We start from the raw sequence: 18,065 nt of genomic DNA, 5'->3' as shown, positions 1-18,065 counted from the left end.
TGACTCTCTCACTGACTGACTCACTCTGACTGACTCACTCTCACTGACAGACTCTCACTGACCAACTCTCACTGACAGACTCTCACTGACAGACTCTCTCTGACTCTCTCACTGTCTCACTCTCACTGACTCACTCTCACTGACAGACTCTCACTGACAGACTCTCACTGACAGACTCTCACTCTCACTGACTGACTGACTGACTCACTCTCTCTCACTGACTGACTGACTCTTCTACTCTCTCTCACTGACTGACTCTCCCACTCTCTCTCACTGACTGACTCACTCATTCTCACTGACTGACTCTCCCACTCTCTCTCACTGACTGACTCACTCATTCTCACTGACTGACTCTCCCACTCTCTCTCACTGACTGACTGACTCACTCTCACTGACTAACTGACTCACTCACACTGACTCACTCTCACTGACTCACTCTCACTGACAGACTCTCACTGACAGACTCACCCACTCTTTCTCACTGACTAACTGACTGACTCACTCTCAATGACTGACTGACTAACTCATTCTCACTGACAGACTCTCACTGACAGACTCTCTCACTCTCTCACTGACTGACTGACTCACTCTCACTGACTGATTGACTCTCTCTCACTGATTGACTCTCTCTCACTGACTCTCTCTCACTGACTGACTCTCGCTAAAAGACTGACTGACTCTCGCTAAAAGTCTTAGTGACTCTCACTAAAAGACTGGCTCACTCTCACTGACTGACTATCCCACTGACTCACTCTCTTTCACTCACTGACTAACTGACTCACTCTCTCACTATCATTCACTCTCACTGACTGACTCTTACTCTCACTGACTGACTCTCTCACTCTCACTGACTGACTGACTCTCTCACTCTCACTGACTGACTGCCTCTCTCACTCTCAATGACTGACTGACTCTCTCACTCTCACTAACTGACTAACTGACTCTCTCACTGTCTCACTGACTGACTCTCTCTCACTGACTGACTCTCTCACTCACTCTGACTAACTGACTAACTGACTGACTGACTGACCTTCACCCTCCTGTTATTTATGCCCCCATAACCAAAAAAGCATTGGCATAGCCAATAGGTCTCGCCTTTGGGACCTTATAAGTGTTTAGCCATGCAACAGTTGATGCTGTTGTACCAATGATATTGTGCTGCATAACTAAATGCTTATAAGGTCCCAAAGGCGAGACCTATTAGCTATGCCAATGCTTGTTTTTCTTCTTCTGTTTCTTCTTTTTTGGTTTTGTTTTCATCATTCTCTTTCTCACTCTGGTTTCGGTTTCCGGTCTAGCCCTATTTGATGATACCCAATAGAGGCGCTTGCATTGCTAAATACTGCAGTGCCATGGAGACATTCCAGGATGGACAAAGGACAATTGAGAGGTGAGGGGATAGGTGTGGACAAAGGATAATTGAGCGGTGAGGAGATAGGTGTGTTGGGCTTAGGAGCAATGTAGGTAAAAAGAAAAAAATGAAAAACACATTGTCATAATTACTTTATGCCTGTAAGCAGAGGTACCTTTCACACCTTCATCTCTTTAGTTTCTTTTTTATTATTATTTTAATTCTTTATTATTGTACCTTTTAATTACATTTCTTTATTAGATAATATAAAATAAAATAAAAAATTGTTGGTAATTAAATCATCAGCATTCAACGCCATGGGACGTCACACTGTGTTTTTAGTTCAGCACAAACTTAATTAGATAATAGATATGATATTCATTTGTGTAATCATTTCAATTATTAAACGCTATTGCTTATCATTAGTAGTTTTTGGTTCCACTTAGGTTCAATCAATTGTAGTTTCCAATGCCATTACTGCAGTATCCTTAGTTTCAATCCCCTTCTTGCATTATATTATTATACTCTCTGCTGTAACCCAGTAGTTTCACATTTAAAGGCCATATTTCCAGAGTGGGCAGAAACGTTGTTTTCCAAATCATGGCTATGCACTATTTTCCTAAAACCAATCCTAGTGCTTATCAACTACTTAACCTGCTTCCTGTTTGTGTTGTATATGTTACTATACCCAACATGATTAGATATTTGTTGCCAGTCTATTAGTGTTGATAACTGTGCCATCGTTTCCCGATATAATTCTTGTACTTTGTCTCACTCACACCTCATGAGTATACGACTGCCTAAATGAACTTTATATTTAAGATATATTGCACACTATCTGTGGTGTCCTATATATGCTGTGTTAAATCCTATAATCTATTAATTTAAATGTTGAATTGCTCATTACAGAACTGCATATTATTTTCCATTCTTTGTCTTTTAGTTCCTCCCTTATGTCCCTCTTCTAGCTATTATGCAGCTTGCTCAGATTTAGTTCTGATGATACCATGCATGCCTTAAATATTTCAATAATTTACTTATCACCTTCTGTTAATGCTAGTAATATTTGATTAACCGAGTGAGCTACAGGTTCTCTAACACTGGCCCTATATTTTTAGCTAGTGCAGATATCTGAGCATATAACTATTAATCTCTCATTGTGTGAAAATCAGCAGTGGCCAGCACAGGTAAATTCGGTGAGGCAGTGGGGCGGGGCAGGATGGGAGGTTGGGTGGAAGTCAAAAGATGATGGAATAGGTATAATTAAATAAATTAATAAATCGTATTTCGTCATCTGTCAGCCGCCCCCTCTGCCCTGCCCTGCCCCGCCTCACCAGGCTTACCTGTGCCGGCTGCCACTGGTGAAAACATCTGCAAAATGTATGTTATAAAAGGTTTTATTAGGTGGTTGTTTAAAAAATGAGCATGTGCTAATGTACATAACTGTGCCCCAAAGTGATAAATTGGGAATGTATATATATTTATAGCCTTACAATGTTGTTGTATGTTTCCATGTCAAATGAATAGTTATTGAAAGCACAAGTAGGTTCCTGAGTATTACACTGGGACACAGTATCAGTGTATTTAAAAATTCGGGCTGTGTCAATACCGCTAAGAGCTTCGATATAGGATCTGTAACTAGATGTGTTAGCAAATGTATTCATTTTGCAATTGTGTCACTTAGCAGTAGCCTTTAAGTTCAGGAGCATTCCTCCCGCCTTTCTCCCAGGGCATGTATACTGTTTTCAGTGCCATACCTGCTTCATTTCTAACCCCCGAGTAATAGATGGAGCTGGGTGTCTATTTGCTAGAAAAATTATCAATATCATGCAGCTTGTGCCAATAAATAGAGATTGGTACATGCTGTATAATATATTTAATTTGTTACATAATTTGTTTTTGCTTAAAGCAATCTTTACCATCAATGGCTTTGACTTAAATTGTCATTAACTTCTCAGTGCTGTTTAAAGGTATATCCATATTTTCCCCATTGACCTATTACTTATTGTGGTTTATGGAAATTCCTAAGTACAGGAAGTACAAGGGGTATTTGTAGCATATCCTTATTGTTCTCTTAGGGTAATGGATAAAATATAGATGTGTTGTACCTATACAGTGAAATGCAGTTATTGGGTGACTAGGGGCATAGTCAGCCAAAACATCACACAGTGCAACAAGTTTCCTTGCTTCACAGCGTAATAGGGAAAGAGCAGGAATATGCCCTATCTAGCATTATACAGCACATTCCTGTCTTTTCCCTGCGCTGGCACAATGTGTGCACCCTAGCGCCAATACAGGCATGCGTGCACCTTGCAAAGCTGCCTGCGTTGTGAGCAGAATTGTTTTTGTGCTCCTTTATAGGAGAAATAAAGATATTTCTCCTACTTATACCTCACCTGGGGAGGTGTAGCTTTGTTCATGCATTCTCAGGTCCACCAGTAATGTTAAATCTGACAATGCTCCAAAATCCATGGATGGATATGTGTGAACACACACTCTCCACCCACGGAACGCCTCCCAGGAGCAGAGTAGCACACCGCATCGACTTGTGCGGTATTGTGCTGCTCTAGATTTATCAAGCCAAGAAAGGCCATGCAATGTGGCCTTGTGTGGTTTGATAATTCTTACTAAGTACTTGCGTTGCCCTTGCACCATATTGCGTGGTGGAAGAGCAACACAACTACTTGATAAAAATGCCCTCTAATGTATAATAAAACATTATCAGGGTTCTTGATATAATATGTGTCTCAGCACCAATTTCTACAGTATCTCCACAATGTCTGCTTCTTGCTATCTAACCCATGTGATCCAATACTAGAGCAAGTAATGGAACTTGTGGGTATTTTTTTAAATAGCTCTTTATTAGATTTTGTAAATTGGCATTCGCATTATTGACAGCACACATAGCAAACAATGTTTGACATAATGAAGCATCCCCACAAAACACCTCTGCTCAACATTAACAAAACGTATCATGTGCAAACATCATATCTTCGATCCAGGGTGATTACCTGTCATATCTCATGTGCAAAACAATAACAGTAGTATTTCAACTGAAGTTAAAAGATGACCCTATATGTATTCACAGTTATGTTTATGCCACCAGGCAAATTAAAGATATGAATGGGAACACCAGCATTAATCTTTCCTACCACACAAACCCAATAGCATATATTCCTTGATACCCGTACTTCCTCACTGATGTAACTTCCATCAATAGCACGTGGCGATGATGAGTCTAGCTGCCATGAGTATATTTTTCCTGCCAATCTTTTCTGCTTTTAGAGCCCTTTGCTGGACTATCAGTTGAAAAAACTATCCAAGTATTTTCCAATGGGTGCAGAAATTGACCCACAAGCTGACACTATTGGTCTGAAAGGAGGGTTTGTTGTATTTTTGTGTATTTTGGGCAACATATAAAATTGTGGTCCGCATGGGTATTCAGTGTATAAGTACTTCTTGGTGTTTTCATTGATCCAATTCATGTCTACTGCTCTAAGTAGTAATTGAAGAAGAATATATTGGTTATCCTTGTTTGGATCTTGCTCCAGCTTCATGTAAATGCTTGTGTCTTGAACATGTGTGAGCACGCTTCTGTCATAAAATTCAGTATCCATTATTGCCAAAGCTCCTCCTTTGAAAGCTTTTTGAAAGGTCAGATGTTCGTTATTTGCCAAAGAAGATAATATACTCCATTTTTTAGGTGAGAAATTAGAAACTAGCTTCTTGAACATCAATCTTGTTCACATTTAACTTGATGAGCCGTTCTAACGCATCAATTGACTTCTGTGAAATGGGAAAACAAAAGGAACTCTTGGCTTTAAATTCCTTGTATTCAGGTTCTTGAGAAGCATTTATGGAGGGTTCAATTGCACTGAAGAAGTATTTAAGCCTTAATGCCCTCAAAATTTGAAAATCACAATCTCAGTTTCAGCTGCATTGCTGTGATACAGTGGGACGAAAGAGGTCCCTTTGTTGAATAAGGCCATTTGTGCTTGAGTCAACTCAATTTTGGTAATATTAATCACTAAGGGACATATTATAAAGGGCTGGCGATAACATTATCGCCGCTTTAGCATCCGTTTTCGGGTGAAAAGCAGCGATAATGTTATTGCTTTATTTACAAGGACATGCTAGCGCGTGTTTCCTTGCCTTAGCGCCTGGTTTCCTATCGCCTCGCATCGCTAATGAGATGCAAGGTAGGCGTGCCCCTTACAACTACATTATAAAATATCGCTAACGGTGCTTCGCTGTATTTACAACAAAGCCCCGTTCGGTTTAGCGCTGATTTTTTTCACTCTAACTGGGCCTTAGCGCTGGAATTTAACGTCTGTTAAATTCCAGACAAAGGCATACCTAACATGGGAGGTGGATTGTGTGGCTAAGACCACAGGCCCTATCATCAAGGATATCGCTGTTTTCCATGGAACATCGCTGGAAAACCAGTGTTGTTCCATGGAAAACAGCAATATCCCCGCTATCGCTGGAATATTTATCTCCATAGCGCTAAGTTACTACAGCGCTAACATGGCGATACATTCCAGCGATAGCCGGCAATAGGAAAATGTGCGCTAAGCGCAGTCAGCGATAATTATCGCTGCCGCTTGATAATATGCCCCTAAATTGGTTTTGTTTTGCTGCGAAGGACCCTTTTCTCCCTGTAGGAGGGTGGAATCTGACTACATGGTTGCCCCCACTTTTTTCCTGGTGTTTGAATGGTTTTTGACTAGTCTGGATGGGATCCTGCTATCCAGGACCCCAGCCTATCTGCTTACTCCCTTAAATGACTGGTGTGCATATTAGATGCACTAGTGATTGGATACTGTGGTACCTTATGAGCCCCTAGTATATGGCACCTTAGGTACCTAGGGCATAGGCACTTCACAGGCCTACCAGGGACCGAAGCATGTATTATGCCACCCCTGGGAAGCCGACTCAATCTGACACCACAGGCTTGCTACTGCAGCCTGGGTGAGGTAGTGTTAGCACTCAGCCACCCCTATGGCAGGCCCTATCAATCCTGAGGGCAGGGTGCTTGGTTTACAATGTGAGGGGGTGCCTCTGCATGAGCAGGGCCCCTCTGCAGCTACCAGAGTCTATTCTCTATGGCTGTTTGTGGATGTGGTTAAACCATATACTCTTAAGTGCATTATAATGCTAACTTTGGAATTACTGCATCAAAATATGTCGTGTTTGGTGTCAAACATCTTGAAATCATACCCCCACATCAGTCCATCATGTGGGAGCGTGATCCCACCCTTCTAGAGGGCACGACATGTGCCTACTGTGGTAACACAGTAGAAATCTGAAAGAGCCCTGGCATCACAAAATGGATGCCACCACACAGACACTGGGCTGCCCTCCTGCTGCTGACTGAAACTCGCAGTGGAGGAGGCCCAACAATAGGCATCCTGTCACAGGGAGGTGTCACCCCCTTCCAGACAGGATTTAGTGTATTGGAGCTGGGTGGGTGCACTTCTAGAGTGCTTTGAAGTACTGCACTGGGGGAGCAGTAGGCTCCTCTGTGCATATGCCAGCTCAAACCGGTTCAGGGGCTACCTGTCCCTGCTCTGGCATGAAACTGGACAAAGGGATGTGGGTGTAACCACCCCCTACCCCGACCCTCCCAGAGGAGTGGTCATAGAGCTAGTCCCTCCCCTATCTTCAGTATAAGATAGCAAACTTTGCCATTGCAAAACAGATAACCCTGGACGACGCTCTACAAAGAAGAATCCTGGCCCTTCAACGTTCCACTACCTTTGGAAGACAGAAGAATCTCCCTTGGAGTCAAGGAGTGACTCCCCTGCTTGGCAGGCACCAGAAACTCTAATCAACGGTCGCAAACTTTCCCACTCCAGCCAGAGTTCGAAGTCCCTGCAGCCCTGGAAGTGGATTTCCTGACTTCTCAACGGCCATTGTGAGCCCCCAGCAAAGCTGAGGTGAGTGGACCCCACAAGTGACGAGGAACAGCAAAACATGGGTACCATGCACTATTGTCAAGTGCAACCCCTTCATGGCATTCTACGAGCTTGTGCATTGGACCATTTGTGGCCCAAGCCTCCAGCAGGTTTTGCAGTGAAAATCAGAGGCCTACCCCATCCCGAGTGACTGTGGACTCCTGTAAAGCATTTCCTCAAGAGGCAGCTTCGCGATCCCTTGCCCATTGACTTGTGGGTCCCTCGAAGACTTTCTTGTCAAACCAAAGGGCTCCCCTGGTTGCTCCAGGCCTGCCCTCATTCACCCTTGCTGGGTGAGTCCCTCAGACCTTGCTGGTCTGCAACGCTGACCTTCTTTGATTTCCACGAGACTTGCCGTTGCCAAGGCTTGTTGGCTCCAATCTGGTTGCTGACACCTCAGTAAGCTGCAGACGTTGTGAGACACTCCAAATCCAGTTGCTGGTCACTAGCAAGTGACTGTGAACACTGTCCCTTCAATTTTCAGGTCATCTGCATCTCGAATCCACCCTTGGATTCCACTGGACACTTCTTCAGTCGACGCAAGCAGCAAGTCTTCTTTGGTCTCCATAGAAAACAGCGACGCGACCCGACACCAAAAGACACCTATGCACCCGGCTTCCCTGGGTGAGGTAATTCGTGCACTCCGGTGCCCTAGTGTGTGTTGGCCATCGAATTACTTACCTTGTCAGTGGCTTGCTTGTAGACTCCCTCGAAGTACCCTAAAATGTTAAAAATAAAACCGCGACTTGCTCCATTATAATAAATAGGGAACCCGCGGCTGTGTTCACACACTGCATGCGTCTCCCGTGGGTCTGTTACTTACCTGCTTTCACTACAGTAGTGAAGCCCCAGCGATTCTACAGGCCCTAGGCCTTGTCATTTTGCAAGTCGACTTTCCTAACCCATTTTTTAGTATATGGTCTGGTACGCCCCTAGGGCCCCAGCCATATTTGTGCTTAACTTATTGTGAAACGTTGATATTTGAATGTGTTCCTGTTTTCTAATCTCATAAAGAGATTAGTAGAGTGTGTCTAGCAATAAATACATATATATTTGATATATATACCTGTGTGGTGTCCTTTCATTTGGTAATTCAAGAGATTATAAGGTAAAACAAGCTGCTTTACATTCCTCTGAGACTTAGCCTGAAGGCTGCTCTCCACAGCTACCACTAGGATAGCTTTCTTTAAAAGGTTGTCTTAAACCTATCTACCATAAGAGTCGAATTGGACTGGTGCAAGTTGGCCACTATAACTAGTTACCAGCATATGCCAGGCCAACTTCTCACACTCCATCTTTATGTCGGATTCTTAGGCTCCTCCATGTTTTTCCACTTCTTTGTTGAGTTGGTGGTTGGCAGCTGGACTGGTGGATAAAAAAGATGCATTTGATGAATTTTGACCACCCACATTGGTGGATGGTTGAGTAGACAATCAATCGTCTCTTACTAGGGGTGGTCTATATTGGGCCACATCCGCCTCAGACACCACGTTCTCTTGAGATGAACTCACATTAGGCTGTCTCTGCCATTTCCGTTGATTGTATACTTCGGCCCATGTGTAGACCTCATCAAGTTTATAGTCGATAGTGTCTCTACGAATTTTTTTAATTTTACACTGGTGAATTTCTTTAGCGTATTTACTCAATTTCTAGTAAATCTCCAACCAGATCCCCCGAGTTTTCTTCAGTTTGTTTAGATAATTCTCCTTTGATAGTTTGAATCTCCTCCTCCAGTGTCTTTAAGATATTTGATAACTCTTCTATAATAAGCAAAATCAGGTCCACAGATAAATTGTTTATAATTGAGTACCATTTCTTCATGAAGGATTTATTGGTTTTGCACAACATTGGTTTAAAAGCAACAAGTAAACCTCGAGGAATTCTTTTAGCTTTATGATACTGTATGAGAGTTGTCACGTTGAGTCTCTGATTAGCGCAGCTGTTAAAGCAATTAGAGTTCTTAAGCAAGAAAGAAATTATTCATAGACTCCACGCGACAACTCTCATACAATATCATGAAGCTAAAAGAATTCCTCAAAGCTTACGTATTGCTTTGAAAGGAACAAAAGATCTCTGACAAAGAGCCCCTTCACGGGTGCCCGTTGGGTATTGCAGCGCCGACCCAACGAGGAGCAGGTCCAGATGATGAAGCATGACACCTAGCTTGCTGGGTGTGTGAGGACCCTAGTTCCGCAAGAGTGGGATCACCATATCCCTTTTTCTCCCAGTATTACCCCTCCACCACCACCTACCTGTTGGCGGTTGGTCCACTTACCTAAGTTAACTAGGCACCACCAGTAGAGGAACAGCATCCATTTTTGCTTAAACAAACTAGAACATGATCATATTCTTCTGAATAAAACATGACAAGAACACTTGGTTGTATACAAAAGATACATAGATGATATACTCATAATTTGGAAAGGTGACTTGATGAGCTTACAAGATAACATCTTAGAGCTAACATCTTAGAGCTTAATCAAATTCATGACCATATCAAATTCACCCATCAGATTGACAAAAAACAAATTGCATTTCTTGATGTTCTGGCTCAAATCGACGCACAGGGCAGTAAGACAAATGTATTCACTAAGGAAACTGATAGAAACAACTCCCTTCACTTCAACTGTTTCCATCAATACACAATGAAGCGACATCTACCTTATTCTCAATTTATAAGGCTAAAAAGAATCACATCAGATCCAGCAGAAGCATGAGAAACCATAAACAGATTTACAACGAAATTCACACAACGTGCATACCCGAAGAAAATAATTGAAGACTCGATTAAAAAAGTATCCACATTGGAGAGACAGTCATTGTTACAGAAAACTCAATCCAAAAAACCCAATCCTATCATCTGTGCATTAAAACATTCCACCAAATCACACCCAGTTAAGTCTATCATCATGAAGCACTGGTCAATCATTCAAACTGAACCGGATTTTCAACATCTTTTTAATCAGACACCCACCTTTGCGTTTCAACATTCAAACAATTTAAAAGAACTTTTAACTAAAAAGAAAAAAAACTGACAGAGTGTTCAAAGGGATGCAAAGGTGCATGAATTGTGTACATTGCAATAATGCAATGACCGGCAATCAGTTTATCCATCCCACAAAAGGTGTTATTATGAATTTACAACATTCAAGCACGTGTGACACCTCCAACGTCATTTATGTCTTAAAATATCCCTGTGGGAAAATTTATGTGGGGAGAACAGAATGCAAAATTAAAATTCGAGTTGCTGAGCATAAGAGCAACATCAGGGACCAGAATATGAAGTCTACAGTAGCCATGCATTGGAGGAAAGCAAGACACAATATCTCGCAATTGCGTTTCACCATTCTAGCAGCTCTCAAACCTAAACCTGATGCTGATCACCAGAAACTGTTAGCCAGACCCAAATTTTTTGGGATCAAAAAATTGAGCGCCATGCACACACATGGGATGAATCACAGGCTGCAATTCAAATGTTTTTTGTAATTGATTAGGATGTTGTTTTACAACTGATCATGAAGTATATTTTCATTAATTACTTAACTCACTTCATGACCTCTGGGTAATTGTATGTTGCAGTCCCGGTTGTTTTTTTATGTTTCTATTCGGTTTAACTTTATTCCTTTTGCGTGTTAACAATATGCACCTTGGGTGATGGCTGTCCCTTTAAGCACATTCCTTGCACGTCTCAGTCATTTAAATAATAGAAGGAACGCTTGTTCGAAAGCGTTTCCAGTGGAGTGAGAACTTTGTTCATGCCGGCTCTGTAAGCACTGAATTTTTCTTTTTCTTCTAAACCATGGGAGTCACTTTTTGCACGCTATGCATGTCACGATCTTTTAAGTAATGGGAGGAACGCTTGCCCGATAGCAGTTCGAGTTTCCGGAATGAGAACCTTGTTTACGCCGGTTCGGTAAGCATTGAAGCTTTCCTTTAAAGTATGCGAATCACTTTTTACACATTACGGTTGTTTTAACAATTGACAATGAAGCCCGCCTGATAGCGTTTTCAGTCTTAAAGGAATAAATATACTTTTCATGTCTGCACAGAAGTTGTTTTTTACAGTATGCGAGTCACTGTTCATGGTTCATTTGTCCTTGTAAGATTGTGGTATACACACCATTCACTCTCTTGATTTCGAGTGAACGCGCAAGTATTTTTCACCACTCACAGGGGATTTCAGTGTCATGGCCCGCTCCACAGGGACATGGATTAGAAATGTAATACGTTTGTCTAGAGCCATGATTTAACATTTAACATTACACTCTTAATCATGCTATAAGCTCAGCAATTTGAACATCGTTTGGATAGTTGGGGGTGCACATATTGTCTTGTGTCTAGTTTGAGTTCCTTAATGAAATTAGTAATATGATTAGTTTCTGTATATATCTGAAACTTGAAGACTGGATTGAGGAGTCTCTTTTTTCATTTTATGTTTTCAGAATGTCATGATGAGACTCCTGAGGAAGGGTTTTCAATGATTCAAAATGCATTGGGTTTAAAGAGAATTTGTGTTTAATGGGTAACTACTACCAAGAAGTAATTGGTACATCATAATTTTCCAAATAAAAAATTAAAAGGAAAAGCATAAACCCTCGATGACTGGGTATTAATTTGCAAACAGCGTCTTTAAACTTTTGGAATTTTGTTTCCCATCAGCCAGGCAGCGGTTCTCCAAGCCTGGCATACCTGCAGTCATGCTCTGTTCTCTACCACACATGCACACATCACAGACTTGTGGAGAAGTGGTTAGAGCGGCAGACCTCGATGCAGAGCACTGGTACGGGACCAGGGTTCGATTCCCGTCGCGGCAGGGTCTCGGGCTATAAATTCCGCGGACTGGATATTCTCTCGCCTCAGTGCCTATTCTAATCATGGGTCCCACGCTGCAACTCTGAGCAATAGCTTGCTTAATCTCCACAACGGCCCCAACAGCGCTGGGAGGCCTGGCCTCACCATGGGGTTGCCCAGGAGTGGACACCTCACATGGAAAGCCAGGAAGGGTTCCTTCAGCGGTATGAGTACAGCGCTGAGATACCCGTAGTGGTGATCGGCGCTATATAAATACATTTACATTTACTTGTCCTTTTTCCCCTAAACAGAAGGAAGCAGCCTCACCACTTCATAGAGGACTGCATAACTCAAAACTATGCAATAAGTCCTTCATATCCAATACAATTTCATCTGCCATGACAGGAATACTTTCTGTAGTACTCCCCATGGCTGCTGCTCTCACATTGGATAACTAACTCCTCATGAGCTGAGCAGGGAAGGATAATGCATCATTCATGTTGAAGGTATAAGCCCAAAAGGAACTGCCTGATGCCTTCTCTAAGTCAAGACGGAAGGGTGTTGGTAATATCAGCCTTCTATGGACCAAAATGACACTCAAGTAATGTCCCCAATGTCTTTGACATTTGGTTGCAGACAGAGTGTACTCCTTGCTGCCTAACATACAGCTTCACTCTTGATGCTGAGCATTAATGCAGCCAACCTTATTCAACGGCTTCCCCGGACCAATCAGCCTGTGATCAACTCTGAGAACTCATCCAGTGACTCTCCATCGTCACCAAGACATTCTTTGGATCCTGCTTATAGTTTGCCCTGTCATTTACCTTTTGACAACCATTTTTCCCCAGACAACTTTCTAAGTCTGAAGGTAAACTTTCCACAGGGACGAGCCTAGCATTTGACCCCGGCTAGTTCAATTTGAGTACCAGCTGGCGCTTAGCCCTCTTTAGGTCGAGCATTGGAGATCTGTTGTAACTTCTCCTGTTGGCTTAAAGTCATCCCCTGCTTTATATTTGTTTGGTTTAGTGTCCTTTAAAAATCCTTGCTTGCTAGTGGTCAGTCCTGCCTCGTTGTCCCTCCTTATTCTCTTTCATTCCTCCCAGGCAGCAGGGACTAAGTACGGAATTATTACGCTTTGATTATATGTATGGTCTTTGGGGGACTCATTTGTTCTTGGGTTCCTGCTATGCACCAGCGCTGCTTGCATTCTATGATCTTGTCAGTGCTCCGAGCTCTGATTTTCTATAAACAGGCATGAACAGGCTTCCTGGTCCCTCAGCCCTTCCCCATGCCTCTCAATTTTGAGCACGATGAAAAACAGGCCTTTTATTTACTCAGCAGGAATATGTAAAGCAGTTCAACAGCACAATTTGACATATCACCAGCAGGAAATTCAAGCGTTTTTTCCTCTACAAGAACATGTTCACTCAGCCAATCACCATTTGGAGCTGCCCTGGAGTGTGTGGCTGTGACTAGACTGTCCAAACCTATATTTGGAGGAAGATAATACGCGTGCTATTATCCACATTCAGCAGCACAGTATGTCTCTCTTTGAATGTTAACAATATAAGCAATTAAAAAACAAAGAAATTGTGCCTTTAGTCAAAGGAAAGCAGGAGTTTAGCAGAAAATGTCTCCCTCCTCCTCCCTGCCGTGGCAAATCCCACGGCCAGCCCTCTTCAGCTCTTCTTGGGCTCAGAAAGTGGCAGGTAGCTAGACAGGGCAGGGAGACTGTTTGGCTTTCTTGGCCAATCTGTCACTTCTTCATGTCAGATGATTGTTTAGCGTCCTACAAGTGGGGCTGACAGTCCTTCACTGCGAGTTATCTTCATAGCAGGGAAACATATTGCAACTTTAAAATTTGTTTAGATTTATTTTGGCAACAAAGTGTTGCTTACATTATTCATTTGGCAGGTAGTGGATACAAATATGTCCTGTGTGTTTCTTGATTTAACCCAGATGACCTCCCCTCTTTCAGTGCCCCGCCCCCACCATCTTTAATAACTTGTGTGTGAACTGTCGAGCAGGAATGTTACTGTCATCACGTGCCTTGTTGCTCGGAGTGCACACGATCGCATTCTATATTTATTTACTTCTTTCTTTTTGTGTGCCTGTTAGGCATGGAACTGAAGTTTGGGAGATCAGGGAAAGGGGTTAATGAGGGGGTGCTGAGAGAGAAGGCCCCGATTCCTTTGAAAACACTTTACCTTCAGAAGCACTGCTAATTCTTAAAGCAGCTTTGCGTTGAAATTATTTTTGAAAGTAAAAGCATTGGCTCCCATGTAGGCTTTAGTATTACCACTCCTGTCATTTTGTGGATACTTTAATATCCCAGGTTAAAGGATGCCAAATGTATGTGCAATAATACTAGCAGCGCATAGTTTTATATCTCCAAAATGAAGCCAGAAAATTTCAGATAAAATGTATAGTCCATGCTGTACAGTCCTGAAACAGACATTCCATTTTGATCAGTAATTTACTTTACGTGCATCATGTACGTTACTGTCCTGTCGTGTTTTTAGACACGTATGTGCTAAGACCAGATCCATTAAAGGTTTTGACTCATGTTTTTTTTTTAAACTGATATTGGCATTTACATTTATTTTTGTGAAAGCTCTCATCTTGAAAAACTGGCAAGTGGCTTAAATTAGACATGGTTGGTTCACTGAAATGCGAAAATACTGTTCCTCAAACATGATACTTCATCTATTTACTATTATTTTAATAATTCGTTTTCACAACCCTCAATGTTTTCACGGGAAACTCAGTAACTGATTGCTGCTTATCTGAAGATAATTTATGTCTGGATCGACTTTTCATTTTTATGCTTCTGATCAGGTTCAAAGGCCATCTTTGCATTAGAAAAACGCAGGATTGGCTCAGAACAGGCAGTCTGCATTAACAGTATGCTGCACTTACTTTGCTGCATGCACTTTGTGTAGATGCATGGTATCTGCTTACTGCCTCAGTCTGGACAGGTCATCCCTATTTTCAGCAAGAATTCCAGCCCAGTCCATTTGGAAGCTCCTTCAGCAGAAGCATCATTAATAAAGGGGCCTGGCTTCACATAGTGTTGTATACTCTCTTGACACTGTGGGAGAACAGCAAGGTACGATGGATTTGTAATAAGGTTGTCCAGGGCCTTTTTTGTACAATTTGTCATTCTTAGACATCTAGGCAGTGCTATAGCTGCTTCTCTGGTCCCAGCTGTGATTCCTCCTTCTAAGTCCTCCAGACAGTGCTGCAGCTGCTTCTCTGGTCCTAGTGGTAATTCCTCCTTCTGAGTCCTTGAGACAGTGCTGCAGCTGCTTCTCTGGTCCCAGTGGAAATTCCTCATTCTTAGTCCTCTAGGCAGTGCTGCAGCTGCTTCTCTGGTCCCATCGGTACTTCCTCATTCTAAGTTGTCTAGGCAGTGCTGCCGCTGTTTCTCTGGTCCCGGTTGTAATTCCTCCCTCTTAGTCCTCTAGGCAGTGCTGTAGCTGCTTCTCTGGTCCCAATGGTAGTTTAACATTCTTAGTCCTCTAGGCCATGCTGCAGCTGCTTCTCTGGTCCCATTGGTACTTCCTCATTCTAAGTCGTCTAGGTAGTGCTGCTAGCTCCTTCTCTGGTCCCAGTGGTAATTTCTCATTCTTAGTCCTCCTGACAGTGCTGCAGCTGCTTCTCTGGTCCCGGTTGTAATTCCTCTCTCTTAGTCCTCTAGGCAGTGCTGTAGCTTCTTCGCTGGTCCCAATGGTAGTTTAACATTCTTAGTCCTCTAGGCCATGCTGCAGCTGCTTCTCTGGTCCCATTGGTACTTCCTCATTCTAAGTCGTCTAGGTAGTGCTGCTAGCTCCTTCTCTGGTCCCAGTGGTAATTTCTCATTCTTAGTCCTCCTGACAGTGCTGCAGCTGCTTCTCTGGTCCCAGTGGTAATTCCTCCTTCTTAGTCCTCTAGGCAGTGCTGTAGCTGCTTCTCTGGTCCCAGTGGTAATTCCTCATTCTTAGTCCTATAGGCAGTGTTGCAGCTGCTTCTCTGATCTCATCGGTACTTCATCATTCTATGTCGTCTAGGCAGTGATGCTAGCTGCTTCTCTGGTCCCGCAGTAATCCCTCATTCTAAGTCCTCTATAGAGTACTACTAGCTGCTTCTCTGATCTCATTGGTAATTCCTCATTGTTTTCCCTTTAGACAATGCAACAGCTGTTTTTCTGGTTCCATCAGTAATTCCCACATTTTAAGTCCTCTAAACAGTGCAGCTACCCGCTTATCTGGTCTAATCAGTAATTCCTCATTCTAAGTCCTTGAGGCAGTGCTGCAGCTGCTTCTCTGGTCCCAGTGGTAATTCTCCATTCTAAGTCCTTGAGGCAGTGCTGCAGCTGTGTCTGTTACTAGTGGTAATTCATTATTCTTAGTCCTCTAGACAATGCTGCTAGCGGTTTCTCTGTTCCCATCAGTAACTCCCCATTTTAAGTCTTCTATGCAGTGCTGCAGCTGTGTCTCTGCTCCCAACAGTAATTCCCCATTCTTAGCCCTCTAGCCAGTTCTGCAGCTGCTTCTCTGGTCCCAGTGGTAATTCTTCATTCTAAGTCCTCCAGGCAGTGCTGCAGCGGCTTCTATAGTCCTATCAGTTATTCCTCATTCTAAGTTGTCCATGCAGTGCTGCAGCTGCTTCTCTGGTCCTAGTGGTAATTCATCATTCTAAGCCCTTTAGACAATACTGCAGCTGCTTCTCTGGTCCCATCGGTACTTCCTCATTATAAGTCATCTAGGCAGTACTGCTCGCTCCTTCTCTGGTCCAGTCAGTAATTCCGCATTCTAAGTCCTCTATACAGTACGGCTAGCTGCTTCTCTGGTCTCATCAGCAATTCCTCATTCTATGCCCTCAAGACAGTGCTGCAGCTGCTTTCCTGGTCCCGTCTGTAATACCCACATTATTTAAGTCCTCTAAACAGTGCAGCTACCTGCTTATCTGGTCTCATCGATAATTTCTCATTCTAAATCCTCTAGACAGTACTGCAGCGGCTTCTCTGGTCCCAGAGTTAATTCCTCATTCTAAGTCCTCGAGGCAGTGCTGCAGCTGTGTCTGTTCCCAGTGGTAATTCATCATTCTAAGTCCTCTAGACAATGTTGCTAGCTGCTTCTCTGATCCCATCAGTAACTCCCCATGTTAAGTATTATAGGCAGTGCTGCAGCTGTGTCTCTGCTCCCAACAGTAATTCCCCATTCTTATGCCTCTAGACAGTGCTGCAGCTGCTTCCCTGGTCCCAGTGGTAATTCTTCATTCTAATTCCTCTAGGCTGTGCTGCAGCTGCTTCTCTGGACCCAGTGATAATTCCTCATTCTAAGTCTTCAAAGCAGTTCTACAACTGTGTCCGTTCCCAGTGGAAATTCATCATTCTTAGTCCTCTAGACAATGCTGGTAGCTGCTTCTCTGGTCCCATCAGTAACTCCCTATTCTAAATCTTCTAGGCAGTACTGCAGCTGCTTCTCTGGTCCTATCGGTACTTTCTCATTCTAAGTTGTCTAGGCAGTGCTGCAGCTGCTTCTCTGGTCCCAGTGGTAATTCTTCATTCTTAGCCCTCTAGACAATGCTGCAGCTGCTTCTCTGGTCCCGTCAGTAACTCCCCATTCTAAGTCTACTAGGCAGTGCTGCAGCTGCTTCTCTGGTATCATCAGTACTTCCTCATTATAGGTCTTCTGGGCAGTGCTGCTAGCTCCTTCTCTGGTCCCAGTGGTAATTTCTCATTTTTAGTCCTCTAGACAGTGATGCTAGCTGCTTCTCTGGTCCAGTCGGTAGTTCCTCATTCTAAGTCCTCTATACAGTACTGCTAGCTGCTTCTCTGGTCTCATCAGTAATTCCTCATTTTATGCCTTCAAGACAGTGCTGCAGCTGCCTTTTTGGTCCCTTCTGTAATTCCCACATTTTAAGTCCTCTTAACAGTGCAGCTACCTGCTTATCTGGTCTCATCGATAATTCCCCATTCTAAG

The 18,065-nt window shown here is 43.0% G+C and overlaps 1 long non-coding RNA gene across 1 annotated transcript in view; it reads left to right on the top strand.

Annotated features, from left to right (window-relative positions):
• Nucleotides 1–11,055: 11,055 nt before the first annotated feature.
• LOC146817740 (uncharacterized) overlaps nucleotides 11,056–18,065 on the top strand; it is a 28,320-nt gene continuing 21,310 nt past the window's right edge. The window contains exon 1 of the long non-coding RNA XR_014962580.1: nucleotides 11,056–11,221. This is a non-coding gene — a long non-coding RNA (uncharacterized LOC146817740). The remainder of the gene's footprint in view (nucleotides 11,222–18,065) is intronic.

The sequence above is a fragment of the Triturus cristatus genome, chromosome 6, assembly GCF_964204655.1.
Source record: "Triturus cristatus chromosome 6, aTriCri1.1, whole genome shotgun sequence".
Taxonomy (NCBI): domain Eukaryota; kingdom Metazoa; phylum Chordata; class Amphibia; order Caudata; family Salamandridae; genus Triturus; species Triturus cristatus.
This window is presented reverse-complemented; position numbering and strand designations above follow the sequence as displayed.